Raw genomic sequence first — 12,447 nt, 5'->3', positions numbered from 1 at the left:
GATAACAGTTGATCATTTTCAGCTGTCTCACAGAGAAAACAATCCTGGAAGTGTCTGAGGGATGAAATCCCTCTCAGGTTTTGTAACACCACTTTATCTGGTTATACCTGACTCGTTCTGTGTGACACAGCAGCTTTCCTAAAGGGAAAGTTAAACCAGATTATTCTGCCTGACCTTGGACAAGGGGTGGAGGGACAGGACACAGGGAATGGCTTCCCAGTGCCAGAGGGCAGGGATAGATGGCATACTGGGAAGGAATTGTTCCCTGGGAGGGTGGGCAGGCCCTGGCACAGGATGCCCAGAGCAGCTGGGGCTGCCCCTGGATCCTTGGAAGAGTCCAAGGCCAGGCTTGGAGCAACCTAGGACGGTGGAAGGTGTCCCTGCCCATGGCAGGAATGAGATGTCCTTCAATCATTGGCCCCTTCCAATCCATTCCGTGGTTCTATGAAAAGAAAAATGACAAAAAAATATATTCCCATGTGCTGCAGAGAGTTCACTGAGTGTTCTCTTTCTAAATAAAGCCCCCGACATATGATTTACAAGTGCCAGCATTTGCTGCTCCCCTGACTTTGGGCAGCACTGAGCATCTGCTCCCTCCCTACCCCTTCCCTTTTCTGAACCACGTTTTTAGTACATTCTTGTATTGTCCAAGACAGCCATAACTGGAGTTCACTAAATAAATTTGCTCGAGAAATTTATACAGGGTTTGAAAGTTTAATGCAACTGCCAAAAGATTTTGGAGCACTGGGAGAATTAATCTTACTACTCGTTACATTTATTGATTCCAATCAAGCTCCCAGACATCAGCATAGGTGCCACTGCTAAGAAATAAAAAGTTTCCAGGAAATCTCTACGTAAATCTAAAGTGACTGCCAGCTTTGGGGAAGGCAAAAGAGCTAAGGAAGAGGTGTGTAATCTACATGCTAGTAAATGCTGGACTAATAGGTTACCAGCCAGCACCTGAGGAGCTCTCTCCAACACTGCTTTGATAACCAGTTCAGGATGAGACTTCATCCCTCAAGCCTGCAAAAGGGCCAATACTCGTAACAGGGTTTTCTCTTTCAACACTCTGTGAATTCCATTAGGGATGAAAAGCAAAAAGGCACTTCCACACACAAAGGCTGGGGTTTTTTCTTTTCTTTTTTAATTAGAAGCTGAATCTAGTTGAAGGTAGAAGCTGAGCAGCCATGAGATCATTCTACACTAAATAAATAGAAAGAATAACTTTGTTGCTACGTCTGCCCTCAAGAACAAGTGGAGGCTTTTCCTTTGAGGATGGAAGAAAACATGACTGTGAGTTTTGGAAATCATTTACCACATTTGCTTGAGTAAACCCGAGAGAAAAAGAGCATTTGTGAAAGGATGAAAAATAATGACACGAGTTTTTTGTTCCCTACAGCTCCTACTCCAACCCCACGCTAGGACTGGAGTGCAAACCACAGCTAATGCTGATGGAACACCACAATCCAGCCAACATTTGGAAGAGTTTGGTTGAGCGCAGCACGAGAAAACCATTTTATTTACATGATAGGAAACTGGTTATAACAAAATTGGTTTTCACCTATTTTTCATGTGTGTGTGTGTGTGTGGTATAAATTATACAAGGCTACGCTGGAAAACACTTGGGAAAAGAATTATTCCAAGAGTTTGCTGCAATTCTGAGTTTCTGAAGTATCATTTTTACTTGTAGTGGTTGCAATAAATAAGAGCAGTACTGACAACAGGCTCGTGTGAAGGACCCTTCTGGATCACCTGAGGTAACAATTTCTTGAATTGGTTGGGACGGTTCATAATATAAGCGAATAAATATTTTAAAACTTTCCTGTTTCTGAGCATTTTGCTTTCAATTTAAATTTATAAGAGAACTGCAATGCTAAATAGAAAAACACCAGTAACTTGTCAGAATTCCTTGATGTTTGCCATTTTTGCATAAACACAGCCTAGATGTAGTTTAATCCTAGCTAGGCCTGACAAAATTAAATTAAATGTAAATTATAAATAGTTATCAGCCTGTTCAGTTTGAATTTTCTATTTTTCTGTGTCATCATTTGACTTTGTAAATGAGTCTGATTTTGGGACATGCTCTTACACAGCAGTGTAAAAAGTAGGCTGTAACTTCCTGTCTAGGCTGATTACAAATCTGTTGTCTCCACAAAAACAAAGGAATTTACTGCCTGGATAACACCTAGCCTAGCACACGAACCTATCAGGCAACAGGATCAACCTGTGGCATTTTATGTGCCAGTCTTTGTTAGCTGATGATGCTGGGAAGGTTTTGCTGCTCCGCTCCTGCCACAATCGAGAGTTTACTCCTGACACATTGTCTGACTAGCCCTTGTAACTGAAAACACAGGTACAACCCTAAAAACCTCACAGCAATTTCATTCTCTATTAACTCAACCTCACCAGGCCCCTGGGACCCACCCTGGCAGAGGGAGTATCAGCTAGGAGAGAATGTGCTAAAAGATAACATGTAATATCAAAAAACAACCAACCAAACAAAAAAACCTCCCAAAAATAATCTATTTTAATGTTGCCTTTTGCATGTATTTGGAGATGTCACTGAGAATCACCAGCACAGAAGTTAATTAACCAGGCTGGCTGGCAAAGGTAACAGATGTGAGTACAGTAATCTTATGCACTGGAATTAATGACATCAAGTTTTAGGTGATGCCACAAATAAAGGTCAGGTTGTACTACTGAGGCGATCAAGAACACAAACTGCAAATCTATTGCAACATTTAATAACCCCCATTCCCACAGGGCAGGAACCCTTTCAGGCAGCTGAGTGATCAGCAAATACTTAAATGTCACACCTGGCAAATTACCCAACCTGTGCCTCCCATGTCAGACACTTCCCGTTTAAAACCCAACAACAGCAGCTCTGTTTCTGATGCACGGAAGACAATTCACACTCTCTTTCTAATTGCCACTAATTGCCAGCTATAATTTTATCCGCCACAATTGCAACCCTGAAAAGGATGCTTTCCATCAGCTGCAAACAGATAACAAAAGGCTGGAAGGGAACATTACTCTCATGTGTTTGGATATCCCCTGCAAACCCTGGTTAAGAATGTTTTATCCAGCCCCACAGATTTCAAGAATTTCTTGAATTCTATAGAATTGGGACTTAAAAGCATCGAGTAATGTGATAACTGATCTCATCTTCAAGCTACTTTTGAGAGCCTCATTCTTACTCTCCATTTCCATTCTGTATTTACCTGATTTCAGCCTCCTACAAGGATCTTGTCCTGCTCCTGTCTGTCACTCTAGTCTGCCTCCAGTATTGAAGCATTTAATTCCATCTCTACCCCTCTAAACTGTCAGGTAAGAGTCAGCTCCTGGGAAATTTTTATTCCCAGGACATTTGATCACCAGAACCAACCTAAAATTAAACATTAGGTAAACTTACTAAACTCAAGCAAATTAACACATGCAATTCCTCAGGTAACTTTAATAAAGACACATATTAGGGACAAATCACAAGGTTGGACACCAGGGGGAATTTTTTCGTGGAAAGGGTAGTCAGGAATTGGAAGGGGGGCATTGGTGGAGTGCCCATGCCTGGAGGTGTCCAAGGAAGGCCTGGATGTGGCACTCAGTGCTCTGGGCTGGGGGACAAGGTGGGGAGTGGGCAAAGGTTGCACTCCATGGTCTGGGAGGGCTTTTCCAGCCTCAGGGATCCTGGGATTTTGGGACTGTTTTCTTTAGCATTAAAAAAGTGTATTCCCCGCATTTAACAGCTAACCCAAAAATGAAATTGAAAAAAGCCCCTCACCTTTCAATCCTGGGTGTGCGTGGCTTCCAGTAAAACCTCCAGTTGACTGCACTGTATCCCTTGTTCTCCTCTGGGGACTTTTCTTCCACAGCTCCCCCAGCCTTGCTTGTCAGCTGGACCTTATTCCACTGCCATGCAGAAGCACCCTGGGCAGCATCCCCGGAGCAGCTCACTTGTCCTCCCCCTGCACTCGCTCAGCAGGCTCCTCGTGGTGCTGCTGGCAGGGACAAGCCCATGCTCTGTGGGAGAGAAAGCCAGGGTAAGAGAGGAGACAACTCAGAAGGCACAGCCAGACTTGGAACGTGACACAGTTCGGAGGGCTGGGACAGGGCAGCTGCTCTGCTGTGAATCATCTCAAGGGAAGTGCCTTCCAAAACGGTCATAGCTCTTAAGATCAAAGGATGGACTTGGCCCTTATTCTCCCCCAGCCTCTTTCTAGGTATTTTAGACTGGCAGTAAACAGCTACAAAAATCCCAAAATGGTTTGGGTTGGAACCAACCCCCCAAACCATCCCCAGAATGGTTTGGGTTGGAGCCAACCCCCTCAACCATCCCCAGAATGGTTTGGATTGGAACCAACCCCCCAAACCATCCCCAGAATGGTTTGGGTTGGAGCCAACCCCCTCAACCATCCCCAGAATGGTTTGGATTGGAATCAACCCCCCAAACCATCCCCAGAATGGTTTGGGTTGGAACCAACCCCCTCAACCATCCCCAGAATGGTTTGGGTTGGAACCAACCCCCCAAACCATCCCCAGAATGGTTTGGATTGAGCCAACCCCCTAAACCATCCCCAGAATGGTTTGGGTTGAGCCAACCCCCCAAACCATCCCCAGAATGGTTTGGGTTGGAAGGGACCATAAAGATCCTCTTGTTCCAAGCCCCTCCTGGAATATTTCCTAGAAAAGGAGTCCTGCTCAGTGCACTGTTCCTCAGATGGGAAAAAAAGCCCCATAACTCCTACTACTCTTCATTAATTACAGCTTAAAACCTTATGTGCCTTCAGCAAACCCCAAGTGATCTTAAACAGAGGTTCAAGAGCATTCACCAGAATGCAGAAAACACAACTGGAATGTTTCTTGTCTATTCCCATCAGAACAAGGGGGCACTTTTAACTAAAGACCATTTCGTGAAGAGATTGCAAAAATACTAAAGAACATATCAAGTGCAAGGCTTATTTTTCAAATGAAAACGCCAGTAAGATATGAAAATTGGGAGTTTTAAGTTTCTTTAAAACATCAGAAAAGCTTGCAACAGTAATAGGTTCCAGGAAAAACTAAGTGAAACCCACTGGAATGAACGTTTAATATCCAATTAATGGGCAGATTTTGCACAGAGCCACAGCAGCAGCCTGGGGAGCTGCAGCAGGCACAGGAGCCTTGAGCTGAGCAGCAGAGATGGAGCTGCTGCACCAACGAGGGTGGAAGCAGAGGATGATCTGAACCAACAGGTCTCACCTTCAAATAACTTTTTCTTAATTAAAAAAAAAATCAATTAGAAACACTTTACATAGATAAATAAGATAAAGCTTTGGTCCAAATGGTGAGAAAAAAATCTGTGCAATGCCATGGCTGAAAGCCTTGGGAACCCCCACCTATAGGATGAGTTTGGCTGGCAAGGAAGCAGAGCAGAACAGTGGAGTTCCTTTAACCCGCAGGGAATCATGGCTGAAACAAATCTCCATCTACCAAACTGGAGCCAGAAATACTCCAAAACTCCTATGAACGTTCTGCAGTTATTCAGAAATGAGTTCTTTAATTCTTTGTCGTAGGGATGAGTAGAGATGGTTGTGTAAGGAGCTGGTGTTGAGGAGTAATAATCCCCTTGGATGTGCAGGAACTCGGAGCCACTGACTGACACACAACATCCCTCAGCCATGGATCACATGCTTCACATTCTCATACTCATGAAATTCAGCAACACTTCAGGAGAAAGCTAATCCTGCTCCAAAGTACAAAATGCTCCTTCTGGTTTTCAGCAGTGCAAACCAGAACTTTTCTAAAGCTTCTGAACCAAAGTTACCCACCAAAAGGACACACGAGAAGTGAAAGTGTCGGAAACACCGGTGTTGGAGCTACTGAGGCAGGATTAATCCACCTCTGATGCAGAGATTTATCATGAAACCATCTGCAATCCCTCCTTTGCTCCACAAGGCTCCTGCCTTAGGCTCAACACCAAACGGGGAAGAATAAAGCAAATGGTACAGCCAGAAGTTCTGAATGCTTGGATTCCTGACTTTCAAAAAGAATTCTTTGATTACAGCCTTTGTACAGAATGCACATGTACACACACAGACACGGATTATCCCGGTGTCAAAGGCTGTGCAGCTCAAAGAGAAAGATTCCTCCCCAAAACAAAGGCTGGCTCTCCAAGACTCACTTTCTACCACGAGTATTCCCCACTCTCCTCCCCTGGTGACAGAGAGAAAGCAGCACCAATTGTACAGAAGCTGCTCTCAGACAAGTGACATTTAGCCCAGCGTTCCTCCCGTCGTCGCTGGCAATCTTCCCCTGCTCCAGTGTGCTCACATTAATAAAGAATTCAGAGGTGAGCAAGAGCTCCTCAGAATATGTCAAGGACTGGGGGAGAAAAGCAGCATTAGGGAGGAAAATCCATTAGAAAAATGAAAAACAAGATCAAGCCAACCGTGAATCTCACATTGCAGGACAACCAAGTTGCCTTATTAAATTGCATGTAAGGAGAAAAATAAATGAAAGGGGTGGAATTAGGAGAAGCAGAGACCTACCCAGTACTGAAGCACCTGAAAATCTCCTGGAATTCAAATAACATATGAAAAAGATAGAGAAATTTAATTATATTTCCAGACATTTTCTCTATTAAAATCCACGTGTGAACATACTTTTTCCCGTTTTCCAGAGAAGTGAGTGTGTACCTAATGTGTGTGGGAAGAAAGAGAGGCTCTAATATTAAGGCATTTTTTCCAAAAATTTCTCTTCTTCCCTGTTTGATCCATCTTTCCCTCCCCTTCAAGGCTTTCCTTCAAGATTTTGGGTTCAGCAAGGAAGTGGTCAAGAAAGTCCTCGAATACTCACCCCAGAGCAAGAAATTTGGGCAGGAGATAAAAGGTTAAGCAGCCTACAAAGTGCAAAGGTTCGAAAGTCTCAGGTGCTCAACTAAATCCAGAGGTGTGACCTTAATTAAACCATCAAATTGCTCTATGACTAAGAATCAAAGTACAGGGTGTCCCATCCTCTCCTATTTCCATCAAATACATGTCCAGGACATAAAGGGCTCCAGTTAATTAAGAAGGATTGCTGAAATCATGTAAAGTATCAGACAAAACTCAGAGGTAGGGTCATTCATCTTAAAAGGGAGAATAAAAAATTAACAAAATCACTTCGCAGCACTCAAGGGGAAAAAATTCAATTATGCCCAACCTTAACTTAAAATCCTTTGCACTTAAAGCTTTGCAGACTGGGGTTCCCAAATGGGAAATACATGTGCTTTGGACCCCAGTAAATACAGCATAGAATGTTTCACTACATGCCTGTTCATTAACATTTATAAACATATTAATCAGAGCAATTCTTAACTGTGCTCACAGTACAAAAGCCCTGCATACATTTAAAATTGACTGCAACCACATTAAAACTCTCAGATTTAAGGATGGGAGTTGCTGAGGTGCAAAGAGCAGGGGATCATAGCAACTGGCTAAAAGTATACAAAATAAATCAGTCCAAATATCAGAAGTTATTTTTCCTATACAAAGCTGACTGTATTAATGAGGGTGTTTCCTATGAGAAGACATACAATAATTCGAGTAATTTTGAAGTAAAAGGTTAATGGATATAAATTACAAAAAACAACCCTTCACTGGTAGAGACAAATCATCTCATTAAGCCTGGTGACATTCCTGGATTCAGTTGTAACAGAAGTGCACCAGTCAGTAGCCTTTAATGGATTTATTTTCTCAGCCCTTATCAACTGTAAGAAGGAATGAAAGTTTCCCCATGCCAATGAATGAACCGCATTTAGGGGGAACCCAGAGATGTTTTCAGATCACAGAAACAGAACCTTGTGAAGAGATTTCCTGAGATCAGAACAAACCATTGTTGTCCTGCTCAGAAATGAGATGTGAACACGACGAGAAGCAGATCCTGGTGATGGGATGCAAATCCAAATAAAGAGTGGCAGCTACATGGGAAGAAACACTCTCCAGGAGCAGTTTTCTGACTCAGTTCCTCCATCTCCGCTTTGTTCTCCTCTCCAAGCCTGTGTTCTGGCAAGAAATCTCCCTCCCAGAGTGCTGATGGCATCTTATCACTGATACATCTGCTTCAAGCCAAGGCTTTCTTCCTCTTAATGTAAAGATCTTCATTAGCAGAAAAATGCCAAATGATCCATTTGTCCTCAGAGGTGACCAAATCTGCATACTTGATTTCTTACTTAACTGATTGATTCTATTTATAACAACTCCACATTCCAGGTTCTCCCTACCATCATCCCTGCTTCCTTAATCCTGCATCACAGACATTTAACTCCCCCCCAAACCCAGAAAAATGAATTTATCTGTTTGATTAATGCTTGACTTACAGCACCAGTCAGTGCAACTACAGCAATACTTTATTTTCACAACTAAATATAACAGTAGTTATATTTTCAGTTGAGTTGACACAGCTAACATAGTTAGCTTGGATTAGTGTGTTTTTAAATAATCTGGTCAATAATTGTCAAAATGCAGATGATGTTGAGCTGGAGGCTGCAGCAGCTGAAACGAGACAGATCCATTACAGAATTTCCCCCATTTTCACTCCAAACTAGGCCTGAGTTTTTTAACTAAAGTTGCGATCTACCCCCTGGAAGCAGAATCCTGTTCACACACATAGGAATTGTCTTCCTAACTTTCACATTTCTTAAAAGAAATCCCACTGGCAAAAATTTCATCAGGAAACTTCTGGAATTCCTCAGAGCACATCATACATTATGAAACTCTGTATGTGAGGGAATGCTTCAATTCTGGCCCCAGCAAAAATTTGGAAGCCGGGCCTATACTTTAAGCTTTTCAAAATATATGTGAGTGCCCTGGGTCTTCTTAAAGGGAGCTGTCACAGACTTGTCCTTCACAGAATCCCAGATAGGTTCGGGTTGGACAGGACCTCAAAGCCCACCTAGTGCCATCCCTGCCATAGGCAGGGACACCTTCCACTGTCCCAGGCTGCTCCAAGCCCCAATGTCCAGCCTGGCCTTGGGCACTGCCAGGGATCCAGGGGCAGCCCCAGCTGCTCTGGGCACCCTGTGCCAGGGCCTGCCCACCCTCCCAGGGAAGAGAAGGAAATGCAATTCCATAATCAAGGTTGTCATGGTATTTAAATGTTTCATGGCAAGGGTTTTGCTCTCGACTGGTACTGTGCAATTTAGAAATTAACCAATTCCAGTCAGCCTATGAAGTTAAGGCAGTGGCAAAGGATTTTGAGGTGCACCTGGTTTCCAAAACCTTCTACACCAGAATATACTCTGGTATTTTAATTTCAATCCACTGCACATCGTCTGATTTATGCTTAGAAATTTCAGACTTTTCCTTGAAGAATATTGGAATGATTTAAAAACTTTGAGATACAGATGAGGCAGGCTGAGTCATAACCCATTTTACAGACAAATCCAGAGCTGCGCAGCCACATACCCTGAAATGGCACGACCAGCTCCCTTCTCCTCATGCCCCTCAGCAGAATTAAGAGCTGCACCTCAGACACCCTGGCAATTTTCTGCTTCACAAACAGCAGTAAATGACAGCGTTTCCAAAGAGAATACACAGAGCCATGGGATGGCCTGTGTACATAAATATAGATACGCTTGGTTTGCTCTGTGACTGAACACCTGAAAAGCAGCAAGACAAGGAAAAATTAAGTTTTCAAGAGCAGCATGAAATGCACCACAAGTATATTCAGCATTTCCTCTGTTAAATGTGCTGTGTGTTCCACCCAGAACACAAAACACTGAAGTTATGGCACATACAGTTTTTTATGGAAATCTCCAAGTTGGACTCCACAATTTTTACTGCATTCTATTTGAAATTTTAACATTGTTAGCATGTTTTCTACTTCTGTTTTTTATCCAGAAAAAGAGTTTAACCTGGAACCAGGATTTAGTAAATAAATAAATAAATGAATAACACTTCAAAACAAAAACAAACCTGAAAATACTTAACCTCTTGCAAGCTCACATAAAACTGTCCATGATATCTTTTCTTATTGGAACTTTTCATCCAAGTTGCAATGAATCAAATTAAATATTGGAATTTCCTGCAGACACACCCCCCCATCCGCCTCCTTCTCAGCTAAGTTTGAAGGGTTTAAGTTTAGCTGTCAGTGCTCTGAAGTAAACAAAGCATTAAAGATTCATTAGTCTCCTCCTATGGCTGGGGTGTTTAGCCAGCTCATAAACACTTTATAAAGTCAGCTGGGTGCAGAGACACAGAGAGTTTATCTCTAATGCGATATTTAACTTGAATTTTACTGGAAGGGATGATCAAAATTAAGATTATTGAAATCTCCAATCATCATGGGTGCAAACCTAGACTTTCTCAATACTTCTGACTGTACCAGCAATTAATGTCTTCTATATTGGGTCTATTCACCAGGTTGAGAGAATCTAAAAATATCCCAGTGAAAAAGAGTGCCGATTTCTCTGTCTGCTGCACAGGCAGATTTTCTGCTCCTTGTCTGCAGGGAATCCTCTGCCTGGTGCCTCCACATCCCATATTCAAAGAGAGATTTCAAATAATGTTCTGGCACTTCTCCAGCATTAACTCTGACACAGTCAATTCAGCAGGGAAATGCCAGATTTCACCCAGCTGCTGAGGGGGTGGCGTTGGCAGTGCTTTGATAATGCCTCTCCCTCTCCCTGCTTTTATTGTAAATAATTTTCATACATGTTTTCCTAACCAAAATTTGATTTTGTCATCATATCCAGTGGGTTTACAATACAGGTATTGCTGCTGGAAATGTCAGTGCTCTAAATGTGATTCCTGATGTAGCCTCTCATAGAATATCGAGAAATAGCCAAGTAAATTTATTCTTTCTATCTAAATGTCAGTTTAGGTCTAAAAAACCCTAAATATCATGAAAGAAGAGGTATGTGCAGTGTGTATCTAATGTGACGGCTTGGATAAGAAACACAATCAAATCTGGTTTGTGTGAGAATACTGAACCCTACAGAGGAGGATGTCAAGAGCCCCTCTGCAAAAGGAAATGTGTATTACAGTTATAAATAATTTTACAAGACCTTTTTTATTGTAATCATAAAACTTCAAAAACATGATGGAATCAAAGCCATATTAGAGTTTAAAATACCATAAACCAGAAGCTATTATATCCCTGGCATACAGGATAATTTAAAGGAAGACATAATCACTAAATCAAAATTTATCTTGCATCAGTAATAGGAGAAATGTGTTTTCATCGTCAGCTCCCCATCCAAGATCCTCCACAAAAGTCAGCAATGCCTCCATTTATAAAAAATATTGGAGGAAAGTTGGGGTGTTCGCATGGATAAATAACTGGTTATGGAGATAGGGACTGAAGGTAGGATGGAGAGGTGAGTGCTTGGGGCAGGCTCACCTGGGGAGCTAAGCCAGGAGCTGTCCTGCCCAAAGAGCCAAAATTAGTCTGGGAAAAGAAGGACTGGGAAGGTGACATTCCGTGGATGAGACAAAGAAGTCCAGACGGTAACGCTGAGGGCCACCTGCAAAGATCTGCAGATGGACCTTCCCTGTCTCAGTGTCTGAGCTATCACTGTGATGGATGGCAGGCAACAGGAAGAGATGTGGAGTCACGGACCCGGGGGGAACATCCTGGCTTTCCACACAAAATGATGGATACCTGCTGGATGCTGACATGCAGGAGCAACAATGTGGGGCTGCAGCTATTAATGCTGTGAGGAAATTGGTTCAGACTCCTTGACAGTCACTGAAAAAGAAAAATAAAAGAATAGAAAGCAGGGAAAAAAAATAAAGAAATCAAGTGTTTCTTTGTAAAATCCACAGTGCAAACTTGTTGCAGATAATTCTGATTCCCTCACCTCAACAAGTGTATCAGGGACTTAGAAAGGGTTCAAAGTCAGGAAAGAAAGCTGAGACCTTCCAGTTAGGAAAGGGAGATGACTCACGGAGGATGAGAGAGGTTTGGCACACCCAGAGCAAAGAGTGACAGCCCAGCCTCGGGATCAGAGCATCCACAGCAGTTCCAGACAAATAAAAGGCCATGAACTTTGCTGCATGGCCTGTAATTAGGCAGAGGAACATTGCTCCAAGACATCATGAGCTTCCATGGGCCTAAAAGGACTCTCAACATTTATGTGGAAGCCGGACCTCCTGGATGTACCTCTGGCTTTCCAGCTGCTGCAGCGTGTGGAGGCTGAGAGAGTTTGCTGAGGCATTTTTAATACATGCTTGATCTAAACTCACATTGTCATGCTGCTTTCCAAGGGAAGAACCCTAAAAATGATAGAAAAGCAGAAAAATAGCAGAGAAGAACCCTTCATCTTGAGCTCGAACTGGCTGTGAGGCAGCTGGGGCATTTCTGGGGATGTGGGGGTAGGAACACTGGGAATAGAAAAGCAAAGCTCACACTCAGCCTTGTGGTTGTCCTTAGCCAGCCCCATCACTGGAGGGAACTGGAGAACTGGTTTGTAACTGCACTGGTGAATGCCCC

The 12,447-nt window shown here is 42.9% G+C and overlaps 1 protein-coding gene across 1 annotated transcript in view; it reads right to left on the bottom strand.

Annotated features, from left to right (window-relative positions):
• Positions 1 to 12,447, bottom strand: part of PCDH15 (protocadherin related 15) — a 506,585-nt gene that overhangs the window by 392,516 nt on the left and 101,622 nt on the right. Inside the window, exon 2 of the mRNA XM_042021638.1 lies at positions 3,779 to 4,017. The gene's annotated coding sequence lies outside the window, so the exon portion shown is untranslated. The remainder of the gene's footprint in view (positions 1 to 3,778; positions 4,018 to 12,447) is intronic.

Source organism: Corvus kubaryi, unplaced genomic scaffold, assembly GCF_017639235.1.
Source record: "Corvus kubaryi isolate FWS band 111438036 unplaced genomic scaffold, C.kubaryi_AGA036_p1.0 126, whole genome shotgun sequence".
NCBI classification, from domain to species: domain Eukaryota; kingdom Metazoa; phylum Chordata; class Aves; order Passeriformes; family Corvidae; genus Corvus; species Corvus kubaryi.
Note: the sequence above shows the minus strand (reverse complement) of the source record. Positions and strands in the feature narration are given on the sequence as shown.